Consider the following 20,042-nt stretch of genomic DNA (forward strand, 5'->3'; position numbering starts at 1 on the left):
AAGATTTTCACTCTGCACTCGTCAGGACATTTTACAATAGGCAGCAAAATAAATGGTCAGCCACAGTTATACGGTATGAGAGGAGTGTGCTAATTGGTTGGTTAGTGGACTCTGGTTGTGGACAAGCAGGAGGCTGAGAGAACACAGCCAGCCAGGCAACATCAGGAGGTGGAGAAAATCAACGTTTCTCCACCTCCTTACAAAGGCCCAACAACGTCAACTTCTCCACCTCCTGATGCTGCCTGGCTGGCTGTGTTCTCCCAGCCTTCTGCTTGTCCACCTTGGATTCCAGCAGCTGCAGGGTTTTTAATTTTGTCTCTAAGTGGACTCTGATCGGCAGGATTGTTGCCATGGAGAAGGCACGGGTTAATTGTGACTGACAGCAAACTGCCACGTTTTGTTTAAATTTTAAAGAAAAGCAAGTTGACTCTGATTGGTCAGGACATTGCCCTGTGAAATGAATCAAAGAAAGGCTGCCAGCTATTTTATTGAGCTGAAACTGATATCGTGAGTGTACATGTTCTTTTTGAACTGCAAAGATCAATGTCCTCTGTATGAATATATGTAACTTCTAGTATATACCAGTTCACCATAATGCAAGCCTGACTGACAATCCTAATTTGTTTGTCAATGTAATTCTTCTCCCAGTGGCAGAAAAGTGGAGTTGCTGGCTATCAGATCAGCCATGATCTTACTTAATAACAGAATAGACATGATAGGCTGAATGGCTTGCTGCAGAAATTCATTGTCAGTGTCAAAAAGTGTGGTGCTGGAAAAACACAGCCAGTCAGGCAGCACCTGAGGAGCAGGAGAGTCAAAGTTTCAAGCATAATCTTGCCCAAGTACCACCAGAACATTTCAGACCACTGCTTACACCACTGTGAAGGATGCCCACTGGTCCACCCCCCCACCCTCATTTCGAGAACTCCAACCACAATGCCATGTATCTTCTCCCGACTTACAGGCAAAAGCTCAAACAGGAGACCCCCTCGTGGATACAGGTCCAGTGCTGGTCGGAGGAAGCAGAGGATCAACTCCGGTGCTGTCTGGAATCGGCTGATTGGGGCCATGTTCAAACAGTCCACAGGTACCTCGGACGAGTACGCCACCACCGTCACAGACTTCATCAGCAAGTGTGTGGAGGACCGCATACCGAGGACGTCAATCCGGGTGTTCCCCAACAGGAAACCCTCAATGAATCAGGACATACAGAACCTGCTAAAAACCAGGCATGAGGTCTTCAGATCAGGAGACCCACTCAAATATAAGGAATCCAAGTATGACCTTCACAGAGCCATTAAGACAGCCAAGGACCAATGCAGATCTAAACTAGAGACCCAGACACCCGGTGACTATGGCAAGGACTGAATGACATCACAGGTTCTAAAAAGATACAGGGCAAGATAGCAGACGATGACACTTCCCTCCCAGATCGTCTTAGCATCTTCTATGCTCGCTTTGAGCAGAATTTTGGCGGAGAGGTAACACCTATTCCAACAAGTTCTGATGAACCTATCCCAACAGTCACTGCATCAGAGGTCAAATCAGGTTTCCTTCATGTGAATCCAAAGAAAACAACAGGACCAGACAGAGTACTAGACCGTGCACTCAGAGCATGCGCAGATCAACTGGCAGAGGTCTTCTTGGATATCTTCACACTCTCCCTGCAGCAGGCCACAGTCCCTGCCTGTTTCGGGAGGGCCAACATCATCCCTGTACCTAAGGAGGCTCACGCAGCATGTCTCAATGACTACCACCCAGTGACCCTAACTCCAGTGGTCATGAAGTACTTTGAAAGGCTGGTCGTGGCATTAGTGTCAAGATTAGAGTGGTGCTGGAAAAGCACAGCAGGTCAGGCAGCATCCGAGGAGTGGGAAAAGTCAATGTTTTAGGCAAAAGCCTTTAATCAGGAATGGCTTTTGTCTGAAATGTTGATTTTTCCTGCTCCTCGGATGCTGCCTGACCTGCTGTGCTTTTCCAGCACCACTCTAATCTAGACTCTAATCTCCAGCATCTGCAGTGCCCACTTCCTCCTGATCATGGCATTAATGAACTCCAGCCTCCCTACTGCACTTGACCCACTCTGATTTGCCTATCAGACCAACAGATCTACGTCAGGTGCCCTATCACTTGCCCCTCACTCTTCCCTAGAACACCTTGACACCAAGAACAGCTACTTAAGAATCCTACTCAGTGACGACAGTTCAGCCTTCAACACTATTATCCCCTTGAGACTTATTACTAAACTTAGTGATCTTGGATTGAGCCCCACTCTCTGCAACTGGATCCTCAGTTTCCTGATCCATAGGTCACAGTGAAGATTGGGGACAATATTTCATCCTCACTAACACTCAATCCTGGAGCCCCTCATGGGTGTGTACTCAGCCCCCTACTGTACTCACTGTATACCCATGACTGCGTCGCCAAATACCAGACGATTGCCATTTACAAGTTCATTGATGACACCACCATAGTCGGTCAAATCTCAGTTGGTGACGAAACAGACTACAGACGGGAGGTGGAAGTCCTGGAAAAAAAATGGTGCATTGAGAACAACTTAGCTCTCAATGCTGGCAAAACCAAGGAACTCATTATTGATTTCCCTCAGGATGTTACTCATGCCCTCCTACACATTAACAGTACAGAGGTGGAACGAGTGGAGAGTGTCAAGCTCCTGGGAGTGGTCATCCACAACAAGCTTTCTTGGACTCTTCACGTGGATACACCTGTTACAAAGGCCCAACAATGTCTCTTCTTCCTCAGGCAGCTGAGAAAACTTGGCATGACGGTGAATACCCTTGCCAACTTTTATAGATGTGCCAGAGAGCATTCTGTCTGGTATGCCAACCGTATCATTCAAGATCGGAGACTGTTACAGAGAGTGGTGAACTCGGCCCAGACAACCACAAAGGTCAACCTCCCACCTAGAGAATCCATCGACCAGGCCTGCTGTTAAGGAAAAGCCTCCAGCATTCTCAAAGATCCATCCCACCCTGGAAATGCATTTCAACAACCTCTACCATCAGGGAGAAGGTACAGAAACCTGAACACACGAACTAGTCGGTTTCGAAACAGTTTATACCCTACTGTTGTTAGAATACAGAATGGACTCACAAACACTTAACATTCATCTGTACCTGTGTTTTTGTTTTTGCTGCTGTGTACATATTATTTACTTATCTATGCTACTTAACTCTGTGATCTGCCTGTATTGCTCACAAGACAAAGTTTTTTACTGTACCTCAGTACACGTGACAATAAATTCAATTCAATTCAATTCAATTCAATAACTTCTTCATCAGGAATTCCCGATCAATGGCTTATGTCCGAAATGTTGACTCTCCTGCACATTGGATGCTACTTGAGCAGCTGTGCTTTTCCAGCACCACACTTTTTGACTCTAATCTCAGTCCTCACTTTCTCCTGTGGAAATTCATCACCCACTGTAATTGAAAATGTATTCAATTGGCTGTAAAGCACTTTTGGATAGCCTGAGATCATAAAAGGAGATGAAATATTTATGAAGCATCTTTGTTTTTATTGGTATAAAGACAACTCTTTTTACAAATCTCCTTTTGAGACTTCATGAGTATAGGAATTAATTAATGAATTGGTCAGGTCCAGGTTTTTTCCCATTGCGTGCAGAATCATTTGATCTAGTAATCAGGATGATAATTGTGCAGTAGTGCCTTCAGTTATTGGTCATTGGACTGTTTGTAAAAGACACAAACAGAGGCAATGTCCAACTGATAGTCGGTTGGAAATTGATTGATAAGGCAAGCTGTTTCAGCAGGATACAAACTACAGGGTCAAAGATTGCTGGCACCTGAATTTAACTGGTTTATTCTGCTTAGCTCAGCTTGGCACTTGACAGAGGGTGAAATCTAACTCAGCAATGGAGAACGTCCACACTGAAGCATTCAGCAGTAAATGGAGTTCCCACTATCTGGGAATGGGCTGCAGCCCATTCATTCAAAAGCAGATTCCGTCTATTTCAGGAGACGTCAGATATCCCAGTGAGCACAGGGAAGATTTGGCTTTTACTTTTTTTTCCTGTTTATGTTTTGTAATTTGTTTAATAAAATATACAGTTTACAAAAACCAGTCAACATTTACAGCTGTATACAACAGCAATTTGACAAGGGAGAGGAGCAGCAAAGCCAGGCCCCAAACCCTACCGTTCAACCAGTTTACAGGGACATGAAGACAAACCTCAAATCCCAGTTCTACATATAAAAGATAGCGACAATGACATTTGTACATGAGACAAAACTGTTACATACAAAAGTGCAGACAATACAGACCCAGCAAGTCCCCGTCCCTCCCACCTTCCGACCACTCTAAGGCAGCCCGCCCCTACACACCTTCCGGCTCTCGGTCCCCCCCGACAAACCTTTCGACCACCTCTAGGACAGCCCGCCCCGGTACCCACCCGGGGTGACAGCACGGAGTACGGCCTACCCGCCTTCCGGCTTCACGAACCACCCTCAGCACCTTTCAACCACCTCTGGGGCAGCCCGCCCCGGTACCCGCCCAGGGTGACAGCGCTGAGGATGGCTACCCACCTTCCAGCTCTTGGTCTGCCCCTACGTACCATTGGCTCTCACTCACCCCAATGCACCTCCAGCTAGTGGGCTATCCTGGCACAACTTCCGGCCACCTCCAGGACAGCCCGTCCCCTTCCGTGGGCCGACAGCGTGCAGGGTAGCCCACAAGCCTTCCGGATCTCACACTGCCCCTACGCACCTTCTGGCTCTCAGCTGCTCTGACACAACTTTCGACCACCTCTAGGACAGCCCGTCCCGATTATGCCTTCTCGGGATGACAGCGCTCAGAACAGCCTACCCACCATCTAACTCTTGGGCCGACTGGCATCAGGATGGCCTACCCACCCTCTGGCTTTCAGGACAGTCTACCAACCTTCAGGTTCACAGGATGGCCTACCCACCCTCCGGCTCTCGGGGTGACAGCTTTCAGGACAACCCATGCTCACAGTAAGGCCTGCCAGACCCAGGGACATGCAAGACAGTGCAAGTGATAGACCCAACAAACATCACAATACAGTTAATTACCAAAAGAAAAAGAGTCCTTTCTGGTACACAGTCCAAATAGAGTCTTCAAATATAGAGTCCATTCCCAGAAATGGAGTCCACTCCAGGTTTTGAGGTGCATTGTCCAAAATGGAGTCCACTCCAAACTAGAGACTACTTCTGAAGGCAACAAATGCACATCTCACAGCACACAGGTGTTCAGTCTCCATAGAGTCCTGGCCCAGCCTTGGAAAACCAGGCCCACTCACAGGAACATTGTACATTGTACAGGTGCAGTTAACTCACAGGGGTTTGATCCACTCCCGAAGGAAAGGTCTTCTCCCAAACTCCAGGATACAGCAAGTGCTCATCTCCCAGCCCACACACACAGGCGCTCAATCTTCAGAGGCCCAGTCCCAGGGCTAGGCCTCCCCACTGGAACAACTCCTCTGGTAAAATGTATGTCTTTCAAAAGGGCTCAGTCCAAACACCAAAAAAGTGAAGACACATACAAAAAAAAAGGAAACTAGAGTCCACGGACTAAGCCCGACCACAAAATTAACATTATCCTTTTCTCAAAAAAAAGTAGAAAAGAGTAACACACAGGCTGTAACCAACCAGTAAAACAACAATCCCCGAATGAGAACTGAGTTACACCTGAAACACATTATGTGCATTGGAAGTTTAACAATCAGTCCTCACTAAAAGGAATGCCAGTTAACAAACTGGCTCAATAATTCAGCCAGTTCAGGAATCAGGTTTCCCTTCCAAAAAAAGGGAAGCAGAAACTAACAGTAACACACTGACTGTAACACTAGCCAGCACAGACTCAGTTCCCTAAAAAAGAAAGATCCACTTACATCAACCTGTGAAACCGCCATCAGGAACAAGGCTGTTTCTGAACCGGGGACCTTTTGCGTGTTAGGCAAACGCAATAACCATTACACTACAGTAACGTGCCACATGTGATTTGGCTTTTAAGTAGCTAGCACAACACTGTTCACCAATAAAGGACTAAACATTTTAATTGACATAATCAAAATTATGAATACTTTTGATAAAGGATTGGGTCTGATACAGGCAGTATCTTGGGATTTTGGGTATCTCTCCATTGGTTGATGAGTAGGTGAGAGATCCATGGTGCTAACATATTGGGAAAACCCACCGAACCCAAAGCAACTGGACATTGTTGAGGCTAGCAACAGCGGTATCAGGACCACAGGGCAGGAAGCCTGCCCACTGAAAATGACTGACCAATCCCATAGACCAATGGCCCTTTCCCTCCACAGTGCCACTGTAGAGGCTGTGGCTGCTGCTGGAATGACAGAGAGCAATGGAACAGAGGAATTTGCAAATGGATCATAAAAAGCTAGAATCCAAGTTCACAGTTAATAGGGAAGGCAAATGGGGTGCTGTTTTTTATTTCAAAGGTAATCGAATACATAAGTAAGGAGGTTTTACTCAAATTATACAAGGTATGAGTCAGACCACTGCTGGAATACTGCAAACAGTTTGGGACCTCTCGAAGGAAAGATATGCAGACATGGGAAGCAGTCCAGAGAAGGTTCGTGAGGCTGATACCAGGTGCAGAGGGGGCTGTCTAATGAGCAGAGATGGAGCAGGTTGTGTCTGTAACTCATTGGAAATGAGAAGAATGATCGTAAATCTCCTTTGGGGACTCAACAGGGTAGCTGTGGAAATCTTGTTTCCTGAGTTTTGAGAAGATTTGTAGCTCAGGTTGAAGTTCTGGATGTAGGTTTGCTCACTGAACTGGAAGGTTCATTTTCAGGCATTTCGTCATCATGCTCGTTAACATCCTGATGAAGTACTGGTGGCATGTTGACACTGGTGGCATAACTCTATCAACAAACACATTGACTTGGATTCCATTTACCACTCCCTGAGAAAAAGAACAGGAAATGACATCACCACAGGAAATGGCTTCAGCACAGAAAATGGCATCACTGACCCCAGGAAATCTAAATATATAAAAAGAAAGCAAGCTATGCTGCTGGTGCTTCATCCGGAGGCTCACTGATGATGTTACCTAGTATACTGATGAAACATCTGAAAACAAACCTTCCAGCTCAGTGAACAAACCTACATCCAGAATCTTGCTTCCCCTTATGGGAGAGTCAGGGCCAGAGGTCATAACTTCCGAATAAGTGCTCAGAGTGGAGTGAATTTGTGGAATTCTTTACTACAAAGGCTGGTTATTAAGTATATCTGAGGGCAAGATAGACATATTTTTAGTGAGTAAAGCAATCAAGAATTATGGGGAAAAAAGGAGGTGAATGGAGTTGAGGATTAACAGATCAGTTGTGATCTCATTGGATGATAGAGCAGACCTAATGTGCTGAATTCCCTATTTCTGTTCCCATGTCTTCTAGGGTCTTTTGGATTGAGGATCAAAGAGTGACCCAGACCACAAGCAGGTAATGACTGGAATCTTTCAGTGAGACGGGGTTAGCAGGGGTGGGAGCATGTGGCAAAGCCAGGGTGGGGATGGTTCACTCTCAGTGGGCTCCCAATGTTGAGTTCTTAGTCAGACCTTGTGTATTTTCGATTGAGGTGATGGGCTGACCACACAGTTTTATCTGACATGCACATCACGTATTGACCGGCCTTCCTGCAGCTGGGTTAATATCAGCGGGGGGTGGCGGGGGGGGGTGGGATTGGGTCCTTAGCAAATTAAGGCCTCAATCAGCAGCAGAGCAGAAAAGTTTGAGCATGGGATTTCCCTCCCAAAACCTAATTCTGACAGATGTGGAAAGCTTGTAGGATTCAGCTACGTGACTATTGCACCAAATTAAATACCCTTCCTGTCCATCAACCCCCCCCCCCCACCCCCCCCGCAAACATCTTTGCAGGTTAGAACAGAAACTTTCACCCTGTATCTTGTGGCATGTGGGTCCATCATTGATTGAAGAATGAAAGTGATTAGCAAAAAAATGAATGGGGAAATGAGGAGAATCTATTTGACACAGAGAGCTCTCAGGACAGTGAAAGCAAATTATTTAAGAAAATGCAAAAAAGAAGTACTTGATGATTAATTGTCAGGTCACTGGACCTAAAATGTTAACTCTGATTTCTCTCCACAGATGCTGCCAAACCTGCTGAGCCTTTCCAGCAATTTCTGGTTTTGATACAAATTTTCAGGGCTGGAGGGGCTAAAATGCTCCCCTAGTTGGAGTCATACCTGACACATAGGAAGATGAGCGTGGTTGTTGGAAGTCAGTCATCTCAACTCCAGGACATCTCTGCAGGAGTTCCTCAGGGTAGTGTCCTAGACCCAACCATCTTCAGCTGCTTCCGCCCATAGTAAGGTCAGAAGTGGGGTTGTTCACTGATGATTACACAATGTTCAACACCAGTCATGACTCCTCAGGCACTGAAGCAGTTCACGTTCAAATGCAACAAGATCTGGACATTATCCAGGCTTGGGCTGAGAAGTGGCCAATAACATTCATGCCATGGAAATTCCAGGCTATGACCATCACCAACAAGAGACAATCCAACCACCACCCCTTGACATTCAATGGCATCGCTATCACTGAATTCCCCCATGATCAATATCCTGGAAGTCGTCATTGATGAGAAACTCAACTGGACTCACCACATAAATGCAGTGGCTACAAGAGCAGGTCAGAGGCTGGGAATATTGCAGTGACTCTTCCTCATGGTCACCAGACCTGAAATGTTAACTCCGGTTTCTCTTAACACATGCTGTCAGACCTGCTGAGCTTTTTCCAGCAACTTGTTTTTGTTTCCATTCTAAGGTCCTTTGAATATGTTATCAACAAGGAGAACTGGTAACCCTCCCTGACCTGGATGAAGCTTACACAAGACAAAACTCCAATTTTTCAACGCATGTTCAAGTTTATTCAGCAAAGAAGGGTGATGGGGAACCAGTGTTCTAGTGAAAAGGATAAATAGGGTGGTCACTAGCACTTTAAACTAGTGAATCGGGGGGAGGGAAGGGGAAAATGACAGGAAGTACGATGGTAAATAGAAAGGAAGGCCGCAGGTTAGTATGTGTGCAGGAGAGTATAATAACGTGGCAGACTGTGAAAGAAGTTAAAAGAAAGGATAACTTAGTAGATATTACTAATGAAGATGTTAGAATTCATAAAGTGGGTAGAAAAGCTAGCATAAAGGCACTTTACCTGAATGCATGTAGCATTCAAAACAAGATAGACGAGATAATGGCACAATCATCGAGAATGAGTATGATTTAGTAGCCATTACAGAGACACGGTTGCAGGATGGTCACAACTGGGAGTTAAATATCCAGGGTTATCCCAGTCCCAACCTTCCAACTCAGCACCGCCCTCTTGACCTGTCCTACCTGTCCATCGTCCTTCCCACCCCTATCTGTTCCACCATCCTCTCTGACCTATGACCATCACCCCCACTTTCATCTACCTATCGCATTCCGAGCTACCTTCCCACCAGACCTACACCCCTCCCATTTATCTTTCGGCTCCCCCCTTACCCACAAGTCTCATTCCTGATGAAGGGCTTATGCCTGAAATATGGATTCTCCTGCTCCTTGGATGCTGCCTAACCGGCTGTGGTTTTCCACCACCATACCCTTTGTATCAGACTATTCAGAAGGTCAGACAGGGAGGTGAGAGAGGTAGTGTAGCTCTGATATTTAATGATGACATCAGGACGGTGGTGAGAGATGATATAGGTTCTAAGGAGAATAAAGTTGAATCCATTTGGGTGGAAATTAACAATTCGAAGAAGAAAAGTCACTGATAGGTGTAGTCTGTAGGCCATCAAATAATAATATATTGGTATGGGTAACAAATAAAGACATTACTATTGCCTGAAAAAGGAATGGCTATCATTTTGGAGGATTTCAATCTACATGTTGGTTTGATGAACCAAGTCAGTCAGGGTAGCCTTGAGGAGGAATTTTTTGAGTATATCCGTGATAGTTTTCTTGAATAGTATGTAGTGGAACTGACAAGGGAGCTAGCTATCCTAGGTCTGGTTCTGTGTCTTCAGATGGCAATAATTAATTATCTCATAGCTAGGGATCCTCTTGGAAGGAGCGATCACAGTATGGTTGAATTTAGAATACAGATGGATAGTGTGGAGATAAAATCCAAATCAGGATCCTGTGCTTAAACAAGAGAGACTACAATAGGATGAGGGACGAGTTGGCTAAAGTAGACTGGAAGCAATGATTTTATGGTGCAACAGTTGATGATCAATGGAGGACTTTCAAAGCAAGTTTTTTAAAGTCTCAGCAAAAGTATACAGTATACCAGTGAAAAGGAAGGACTGTAGGAAAAGAGTAATCTGCCATGGGTGTCTTAGAAAATAAGGGAGACTCTCAAATTAAAAGAGAAGACATATAAAGTGGCTGAGATCGGCAGGAAACTAGAAGATTGGAAAAACGTTCAAAGTCATCAGAAAGTCACAAAAAGAGTTATAAGGAAAAGTAAGATAGATTATGAGAGTAAATTAGTTCAGAATATAAAGACAGATAGCAAAAGTTTCTACAAATACATAAAACGAAAAAGAGTGGCTGAAGTAAACATCAGTATGTTAGGGGATGAGGAGGGGCATTTAGTCATGGGATATGAGGAAATGGCGGAGGCTGTGAACAGGTACTTTGCATCGGTCTTCACAGTGGAGGATACTAATAACGTGCCAGTAAGTGACGAAGAGACGAAGATAGGTGAGGACCTGGAAACAACCATTACCACAAAAGAGATAGTGTTGGGCAAGCTAATGGACATAGGTAGACAGGTCTCCTGGCCCTGTTGGAATGCATCCAGGGTGCTAAAAGAGCTGGTGGGAAAAATAGCCAATGCAGTTGCAATTTTCCAAACTTCATTGGACTCTGGGGCATTTCCACCAGGTTATAGAATAGCAAATGTGATGCCACTGTTTAAAAAAAGGAGGTATACAAAAGATGGGGAATTATAGGCAAGTTAGCTTAACTTCTGTATTGGGGAAAATGCTTAAATATATTATCAAGGAAGAAATAGCAAGACATCTGGATAGAAATTGTCCCATTGTGCAGACATAGCATAAGATCATGAAAGGCAGGTCATGCTTAACTAATGTGGGCGGCACGGTGGTACAGTGGTTAGCACTGCTGCCTCACAGCGTGAGGGACCTGGGTTCAATTCCCGCCTCAGGTAACTGTCTGTGTGGAGTTTGCTCATTCTCCCCATGTCTGTGTGGGTTTCCTCCGGGTGCTCTGGTTTCCTCCCACACTCCAAAACTGTGCAGGTCAGGTGAATTGGCCATGCTAAATTGCCCGTAGTGTTAGGTGAAGGGGTAAATGTAGGGGAATGGGTCTGGGTGAGTTGCTCTTCGGAGGGTCGGTGTGGATGTTTTGGGCCGAAGGGCCTGTTTCCGCACTGTAAGTAATCTAATCTAATCTACTGGAATTCTATCAAGATAGTATGAGCACAATGGACATGGGGACCCAGTAGATGTGATATATCTAGATTTCCAAAAGGCATTTGACAAGATTCCACACAAAAAGCTCCTGCATAAGGTAAAAGTGCAAGGCATTATGAGCAATATATTAGCATGGATAGAAAATTGGTCAACTAACAGGAAACAAAGAGTGGGGATAAATGAATGCTTTTCTGGTTGGTGATCAGTGACTAGTGGTGTCCCTTAGGCATCAGTGTTGGGACCGTAATTATTCACAATTTACATAGATGATTTGGAGTTGGGGACCACATATAGTGTGTTAAAGCTTGTGGATTACACTAAGATGACTGGTAGAGCAAAGTGTGCAGAGGATTGTGAAACTTGGCAGAGGGATATAGATAGTTTAAATAAGTGGTCAAACGTCTGGCAGATGGAATACAATGTTAATAAATGTGAGGTCATTCATTTTGGTTGGAGTAATAGTAAAAAGGACTATTACTTGAATGGTAAAAAGTTGCAGCATGTTGCTGTGCAGAGGGACCTGGGTGTCCTTGTGCATTAATCACAGAGGGTTTGTCTGCAGGTACAACAAGTAATTAGGAAGGCAAATGGAATTTTGTTGAGAGCGTGGTGCTGGAAAAGCACAGCAGGTCAGGCAGTATCCAAGGAGCAGGGGAGTCGATGTTTTGGACAAAAACCCTTCATCAGGAATGATGCTTGGAGCCGACGGGGTGGAGAGATAAAATGGGGGTGGGTGGGGCTGGGGGGGTGGTGGTAGCTGAGAGTGTGATAGGTAGATGGGGATGGGATAGGTCGGGGGGGTGGAGCAGATAATTGGGAAGGAAGATGTACATGTATGACAGGTCATGAGGACGTTGCTGATCTGGGATAAGGTGGGGGGGAAGGAAAAATGAGGAAACTGGTGAAATCCAAATTAATGCCATGGGGTTGGAGGATCCCGAGGCAGAAGATGAGAACAGGGCTTCCGTACTGAATGTTTTTAAAGCTAAGATAGATAATATTTTGAACAGTAACATAATTAAGGGTTATGGCGAGATGGCAGGTAAGTGGAGCTGAGGCCATGAAAAGATCAACCATGATCTTATTGAATGGCAGAGCAGGCTCGAGGGGCCAGATGGCCTACTCCTGCTCCTAGTTCTTATGTTCTTATAATTTTGAAATTATAGGTATTTATTTCTATGTATGTACATAATGTATCAACATTTCAATTTGATTGACAATTAATTCAAGCCCAACAAAGTTATCTTATCTTAAATTGCAAAAAGTCAATATGAAACTCATTAATCAATTACAAAAGGGTATGTTCACAATTGGCATCATTCCCAATATGATTCATGACCAATTAAAGGCTAGACAAATGGCTAAAGTATTCAATCGCATTTCAATTATAGAGTCATAGAGTCAGAGAGATGTACGGCACAGAAACAGACCCTTTGGTCCAACCCGTCCATGCTGACCAGATATCCCAACCCAATCTATTCTCACCTGCCAGCACCCGGCCAATACCCCTCCAAACCCTTCCATAAAGCCACAAAATAACAAGGCAATAGGAACAGACGTGGGCCATTCAGCCCATTGAGTATGTTCTGCCAAATCAATGAGATCATACTGATCTGCTAATCCTGAACTCCACTTTCCTGTCTTTTCTCCATAGGCAGGAAAGTGGAGTTCAGGATTAGCAGATCCATGATTTCCTTACTGATTAAATATTTGTCTATCCCAGCTTTGAAAGTATAATCATTTAAGACAGAGGAGGAGAATTCCTGAAACTACAACTGCAGGATGCGTGTTTATTTTTGCGTCGGTGGATAGTAATGAAATTCTCTCCCAGTTTCTATTCAAGTAGAGCCACTATTGATCAGTTTCCAGAGCGGTCGGATTACCAGCTATTGATCCATCTTACCAAGCCACTGAAGTTATTTATGACTTTCATTGGCTGATGAAAAACCTAGAACTTGTGGAGATATTTTATATTTGTTCATGGGATGTGGGCATCCCTGGCTAGATTAGCATATCATGCCCAACTTAACCAGCTAGAGGGCACTTAAGAGTCAACCATGTCACTGTCGGTCTGGAGTCACATATAGTCCAGACCAGGTCAGGATGGTTGATTTCCCTCTCTGAAGGACATTAAAGCTGAATGTTGACCAGTTGTTGGAATCACTCCACAGGTCAGATAGCTTAGATAGAGAGAGGATAAATATTAATGCTTACCAGAACATCAGTGCTGCAGCTAAGTATATGTTGGGTTTGGTATTGATAGGTTCAGTCAGAGGGGGAAAAAAATCAACTCTTTAAACCATGATTCAAACTGTAAGACTTCCTGCCATTTTATGTGACCAAAGGACCAACAGATATAGGAGCAGAGTTAGACCATTCAGCCCATTGAGTCTTCTCCACTATTCAATTATGGCTGCCAGGTTTCTCAACCTGCCTTCACCCCGTAACCCTTGATCCCTTTACTAATCAAGAACCTATCTATCGCTGTCTTAAAGACACTCAATGTCTTGGCCTCCATAGCCCTCTGCAGCAATGAGTTCCACAGAGTCACCACTCTCTGGCTGAAGGGTCATCCCTTCACTCTGAGGCTGTGCCCTCAGGTCTTAGTCTCTCCTACTAGTAGAAACATCTTCTCCACCTCCACGTATTCAGGCCTCTCATTATTCTGTAATGCAGACCCAGAATCCTCAACTACACTTCATATGACAAGTCTTTCATCCCTGGCATCATTGTTGTAAGCTTCTTCTAGAACTCCTCCAATACCGGCATATCCTTTCTTAGATAAAGGGCACAAAAACTGCTCATAATATTCTAAATGATGTGTGACCACAACCTTATACAGCCTCAGCCATACATTTCTGTTCTGATATTTTAGTCTTCTTGCAATGAATGCTAACATTACATTGGCTCCCTAACCTTTAAGAGAACCCTGAACTAGGACTTCCAATTCCCTTGGTGCATGAGATTTTGAAAATCCTTCCCCATTTAGAAAATAGAGTATGCTCCATTCTTCCTATCAATGTGTATAAGCTCACACTTTCCCACATTGTATTCTATCTGCCATTTCCTTTGCCCATTCTCCTAGCCTGTCCAAGTCCTTCTCTAGCCTCCTAGCTTTCTCAACACTACTTGTGTCTCTACCTATCTTTGCGTCATCCACAAACATAGCAATGATGCCCTCAGTGACTGAAGTAATGCACTGACATCGGTATCCTGTCACTAAGTCACCCTTTATTTACATCAGCACAGTACATAGACTCTGACCAGCCAGGTCACAGCCAGTCCCTAGAATGAGGAGACTGTCAGAATCCCCTGTTTATATCTGGCAGCCAGGGCTCCCTGATTGGTCGAGGTTAATAACCCCAATGAAAGATCTCACACTCAATGAGACCCAGTTACTTTGTCCAGATTGTTAATATGTATGAATTGTTGTGGTCCTAACATTGACCCTGTAGAACTCTACTTGTCACCTGCTTTCATCCTGGAAAAGATCCCTTTGAACCCATTCTGCCTTCTACCAGTCAGTCTATCCTCTATCCATGCTAATACCTTTTCTCTTATCAACCAGCCTCCTAATGTGGTCCCCATTGTCAAAGGCCTTCTGGAAATCTCAGTAAAGTACATCTACTGCCTCTCCTTTGTCTAATTTGCTCATTACTTCCTCAAAGAATTCTCACAGGTTAGTCAAGCATGACCTCCCCATGATGAAACTTTGCAGAGGTTTCCCAGTTTTGGCAGTGACTGTGGCTTTCTACTAACATTTCCAATATTAATGGGAGCAAAGTCCATTGCATGTAACAGGAGGATCCATTTCTTCATCTTTCAGTGTTCTTCATATTCAAAATTGGATTGGGAACATTAACAAGGAAAGAAATTAAGGTAGTCTTTTTATTTTATCAGTCTAACAGCCAAAGCAGAGAGACTAGGACAAACACGACTCTGAATTCTCACTTAAATGATTGGAAACAAGAGTTGGGTTCTCAGGGGAGGTGAGCAAGGGGTTGGTAGTGCAACAGTTCCTGAACTGAGCTTTGCATGATGCTAGCCCCAGAATTGGCATCCTAGAAAGGCAGGAAAAAGGTAATAGTTAGGACTGAATGTTTGGGTTTCAATGGACTTCATTTTGAAGTACAGTCTGCATTGGATGTGTCATTCGTGAGATTACTGTATGTTTTTTCTTCAAGGATAGAGACTATCCCCTGGTTCTATTAAAGCTGACAGACATACTCTCACAAAAGACCCTTCCAGCTACAGAGGATAGGCTGCAGGAAAGGGTAGGTACCTGACAGGGTACAATAATGTAGAGATGCCCTCACCATCCTCACTGGGCTAACCATGCAACCACACTGGCTACAACAGCAAGTCAGAGGCTAGGAATACTGTGGCAAGTAACTCATCTGCTGACTCCACCCACTCTATCGACCATCGGCAAAACACAATTCAGGATTGTGATGGGATACTCCCCGCTTGCCTGGATGGCTGCAGCTCCAACAATACTCAAGAAACTTGATATCATCCTGGACAAAGCAGCCCCCTTGTTTGGCATCACATCCACACGCATCCACTCCCCCTACCAATAATGGTCATAAAACATAGAACAATATAGTGCAGAACAGGCCCTTCGGCTCTCAATGTTGCACCGGCCTGTGAACTATTCTCAGCTCTCCCCCCTACACTACCCTATCATCATCATCCATGTGCTTATCCAAACTTTGTTTAAATCTCCCAAATGTGGCTGAGTAGAGCATTCCACACCCTTACCATTCTCGGCATAAAGAACCTGCCTCTGACATCTGTCTTAAATCTATCATCCCAAAATTTGTAGCTATGCCCCCTCATACATGCTGACATCATCATCCTAGGAAAAAGACTTTCATTGTCTACCCTATCTAATTCTCTTGTATGTCTCTATCAAATCCTCTCTTAGCCTTCTTCTTTCCAATGAGAACAGACTCTAGTCTCTCAGCCTTTCCTCATAAGACCTTCCCTCCAGACCAGGCAACATACTGGCAAATCTCCTCTGCACCTTTTCTAATGCTTCCATATCCCTGCTGAAATATGGCGACCAGAACTGCATACGATATTCCAAGTGTGGCCGCACTAGTGTTTTGTATAGTTGCAGAATCACATTACAGCTCCTGAACACAATCCCTCTACCAATAAAACCTAACACACCACCTGCCTTCTTAACAGCACTATCCACCTGGGTGACAACTTTCAGGGATCTATGTACATCGACTCCAAGATCCCTCTGCACATCCTCACTACCAAGAATCTTTCCATTGACCCAGTACTCTGCCTTCCTGTTATTCTTCCCAAAGTGAATCACCTAACTTTTGGCTGCATTGAACTCCATTTGCCACCTTTCAGTTCAAATCTGCAGTAACATTCTTCCACACTGTCTACTACTCCACCAACGTTAGTGTCATCCGCAAATTTACTAATCCATCTAACTATGCCTGTGTCTAAGTCATTTATAAAAATGATAAACAGCAGTGTTCCCAAAACAGATCCTTGGCACACCACTAGTGGACTCCAGGCTGAATATTTTCCATCAACCACCACTCGCTGCCTTCTTTCAGAAAGCCAGTTTCTAATCCAAACTGCTAACTCACCCTCAATCCCATGTCTCTGCATTTTCTCCAACAGCCTACCATGTGGAACCTTATCAAAGGCTTTACTGAAGTCCTTGTACACCACGTCAACTGCCCTACCCTCATCCACATGCTTGGTCACCTTCTCAAAAACCTCCATGAGGTTTGTGAGACATGACCTGCCCTTAACAAAACCATGTTGACTATCTGCAATCAAATTGTTGCTTGCTAAATGATTATAAATTCTATCTCTTATAATCCTTTCCAAAACTTTTCCTACAACAGAAGAAAGGCTCACTGGTCTATAATTACCTGGGTCATCTCTACTGCCCTTCTTGAACAAGGGCACAATATTTACAATTCTCCAGTCCTCTGGTACCAAACCTGTAGGCAATGACGATTCAAAGATCAAAGCCAAAGGCTCCAGCACCTCCTTCCTCACATCCCAGAGAATCCTCGGATAAATCCCATCCGGCCTGGGGGACTTGTCTACTTTCACTCCTTCTAGAATTGATAACACCTGTTCGTAACTAACCTCGATCCTTTCTAGTCTAATATCTCGTACCTCATTCTTCTCCTCTGCAATATTCTCCTTTTCCTGAGTGAAAACCAATGAGAAATGTTCGTTTAGCACCTCTCCGATCTCCACAGGGTCCACACTCAACTACCCACTACTGTCTTTGACTGGCCCTATTCCTACCTTAATCATCCTTTTATTCCTCACATTCCTATAGAAAGCTTTAGGGTTCTCCTTTATTCTATTTGCTAAATACTGCTTGTGTCCTCTCTTTGCTCTTCTTAACTCTCTCTTTAAATCCTTCCTAGCTGATCTGTAACTCTCCATTGCCTCATCTGAACCATCTTGTCTCATTAACACATAAGCCTTATTCTTCTGCTTAGCAAGAGATGCAATTTCTGTAGTAAACCATGGTTCCCTTACCTTACCACTTCCTCCCTGCCTGACAGGGACACATCTATCAAGGACATGCAGTAACAGCAGTATGCACCATCTAAATCTACTCTTCAGTTCCTTCCTGGCTACTCTGTAACCCTCTCGAGCCCTGTCCTTTCCTTGCTTCCCCAGCATTCAGTAGATGTTCCACATCCCTTGTTACCCAAGTTCTTTCAACCTGCCATCCCTTCCTTGCCTCAGTGGGACAAACCTGTCCAGCATTATCAGCTTCCTGCATATAATAGCTTGTAATTAAATACTTACCAATTAAATACTTTCTCATACCGTCTGCTCCTATCCCTCTCTATGAATATAGTCAAGATTAGGGAGTTGTGATCACTATCACCAAAATGTTCCCACAGCAAGAGACCTGACACCTGGCATGCCTTGTTGCCAAGCACCAGATCCAATATGGTAAAAACAATGATTGCAGATGCTGGAAGCCAGATTCTGGATTAGTGGTGCTGGAAGAGCACAGCAGTTCAGGCAGCATCCGAGGAGTAGCAAAATCGACATTTCGGGCAAAAGCCCTTCACCAGGAATAAAGGCAGTGAGCCTGAAGTGTGGAGAGATAAGCTAGAGGAGGGTGGGGGCGGGGAGAAAGTAGCATAGAGTACAATAGGTGAGTGGGGGAGTGGATGAAGGTGATAGGTCAGGGAGGAGAGGGTGGAGTGGATAGGTGGAAAAGGAGATAGGCAGGTAGGACAAGTCTGGACAAGTCATGGGGACAGTGCTGAGCTGGAAGTTTGGAACTAGGGTGAGGTTGGGGAAGGGGAAATGAGGAAACTGTTGAAGTCCACATTGATGCCCTGGGGTTGAAGTGTTCCGAGGCGGAAGATGAGGCATTCTTCCTCCAGGTGTCTAGTGGTGAGGGAGCGGCGGTGAAGGAGGCCCAGGACCTCTATGTCCGAAACGTCAATTTCGCTGCTCCTTGGATGCTGCCTGAACTGCAGTGCTCTTCCAGCACCACTAATCCAGAATCTGGTTTCCAGCATCTGCAGTCATTGTTTTTACCTGGAAAAGGGGAATTGCCCATAGTGTAAGGTGTAGGGGAATGAGTCTGGGTGGGTTGCTCTTCGGAGGGTTAGTGTGGACTTGTTGGGCCAAAGGGCCTGTTTCCACACTGTGGGGAATCTAATCTAAAGAAAACAAGAATAATATTTGGAAATAAACATACTGGTCATACTGGTGGATGTTTCTAAAGTGTTCAAGAATGCATCATTCACAAGCTTTACTGGTTTTATCATTCTGAGTCTCTGGAGTTGGTCAAGTATCAATCTGGATATTTCCCAGCAGCCTTCTTTCTCTACCATCCATGAGAGGTGCTCCTGGTCCCAACTGTCCACCCAATAGACTCTTGCTGATCAGTTTCCTAATAATCAGCTATTAACTAGCCTCAGGGTTCAGGGGCAGTAAGTAAGTGGGGTTAAGTTGGCAGCATCTTACAATCCTTGCTGGTGTAATTGGGGACAGGGACCTCAAAAAATTGTTTGACTGGCTGCACCATCACCTTCCCACTCACCTCTACCCTGTGTCCCATATTACAGTGTGCAGGAAGTGGGCTAGTCAGTCTGCCTGGTCTTAGGCCTGTTGAATCTTTACAGTGGCCAGTTGAGGGTCAGGATGAAGGGATCATTCACCATTCCCAAGACAGCTGGAAACAGGGAGATGGTAGTGCCAATGGAATCTGATGCTTGTCATCAAAACTATGACGTATTTGCAAATAAATCCAAGAGTCTGCTTGAAGGGAGTGGTGAAAATTGGCAGTAACTGTTACAGTGAGTGCTTGAGGTGAATATAGAATAAATGGATCTAATCTGAAGTTAGGTAAACATATGAGAGAAAGAATGGAAGGTTATGTTGATATTACTGGAAGAGGAGAAGTGTGAGGAAATTAGTATGAAATCTATACAGATAATGTGGAGCTAGTGTGATTAATGGCTTCATTGTTGTGTATCAGTAAAATTCTACACAAACCATTTCCCACCAATGATCAAGTGCAAAGCTGGAACGGCAGAGCAGAATATCACTCGTTGC

This window comes from Chiloscyllium punctatum, chromosome 1 (assembly GCF_047496795.1).
Source record: "Chiloscyllium punctatum isolate Juve2018m chromosome 1, sChiPun1.3, whole genome shotgun sequence".
In the NCBI taxonomy this organism is placed as follows: Eukaryota; Metazoa; Chordata; class Chondrichthyes; order Orectolobiformes; family Hemiscylliidae; genus Chiloscyllium; species Chiloscyllium punctatum.